The sequence below is a fragment of the Mus caroli genome, chromosome 5 (genome assembly GCF_900094665.2).
Source record: "Mus caroli chromosome 5, CAROLI_EIJ_v1.1, whole genome shotgun sequence".
In the NCBI taxonomy this organism is placed as follows: Eukaryota; Metazoa; Chordata; class Mammalia; order Rodentia; family Muridae; genus Mus; species Mus caroli.
In genome coordinates, this window is record NC_034574.1 from 9,168,007 (window position 1) to 9,169,248 (window position 1,242).

Sequence of the window (1,242 nt, forward strand, 5' to 3'; positions counted from 1 at the left end):
TTTAAGAGATTCATTCCATTCTCGGTAGGAAGCAAGGCATCCTGTAGGCATACTAGATGCCAAAGGAGTCCAGATTTCTACTTCTTGATCCAAACTGAGAAAGGAAGTTACTCCATTCTACTGGCAGACAGGAAAAGTCTGAATCACACTGGCCAAATTTGAGCGTACATATGAGACCACCTCAACAGTGACAGATGCCTCTAACAAGACTTCAGCTCATCCAGGAAGACCACAAGCCCTAGTAGTGCCACTCCTCAATGGAACAAACGTATTCAATTCATCAAAATTAGAAGAATTGCTGTGATATGTAATAGAGTAGATTTTCCTAATCAAAATTGTTGAAGGCAAGGGAACACATGTGATATGAACATTAATGAGAAACTACTGTTGTCAGAAAACAACAGCAAAAAGGAGTTCAGTCTAAGCGATGAGACAGAAAGGGTCAGGAGGAAAGGATAAACCAACACAATGACAACTGAATACATTAAGAAAATATATTACATTATAAGCTCACAAAATAAAGAAATAAATACACAAAGATGAAAACATTCTCATTAGTAGCATTCTAAGATGTAGATTCAACTCTTACTGGGGTTCCAAATATGAAAAGATAATTAGTTTGAAAAAATTTTATTCTTAATGATATTTTTTAAATTCTTTATCTTCCCTTGTAGCCCACCACACACATGAGGGAGTGGAAAAGAAAGAGTAATGAGGAAGAGGACCAGTTTAGAAAGGATCAAGTTTTTTAATACACTTTAATCTAAAGATTACAGTCCAGTCATTATCCCCCACCACCAGATCTACTCTTTGACTGTTCCACATCCCATAGCACCTCCTTCCACAGCCTCATCTCCAAGAGCATGTGCTCAACTCCAACCCCCAGGCCAACAGACCTACTCAGTCCCTTTGGCCTCATATCTGCTAAGGGTTAACTGCATCTTCTCTCACTGGTGCCAGATCAGGCAGTCCTCTGAAGTATAGGTGTTGGGGGCCTCATAAGTATCCTATCTGGTTGGTGGCTCAGTGACTGAGAAATCTTGAGGGTCCAGGTTAGTTGGGACTGTTGATCTTCCTGTGGTGTTGCCATCCTCCTCAGCTTCTTCTGGCTTTTTTTCTACCATAACCACTGGGATCTCTGGATTCTGTCCATTGGTAGGGTGAAAGTATCTGTATATGAGTCTTTAAGCTGCTTGTTGTCACTCTCAGAGGGCAGTCCTCCAAGTCTTCTGTCTGTAAGCA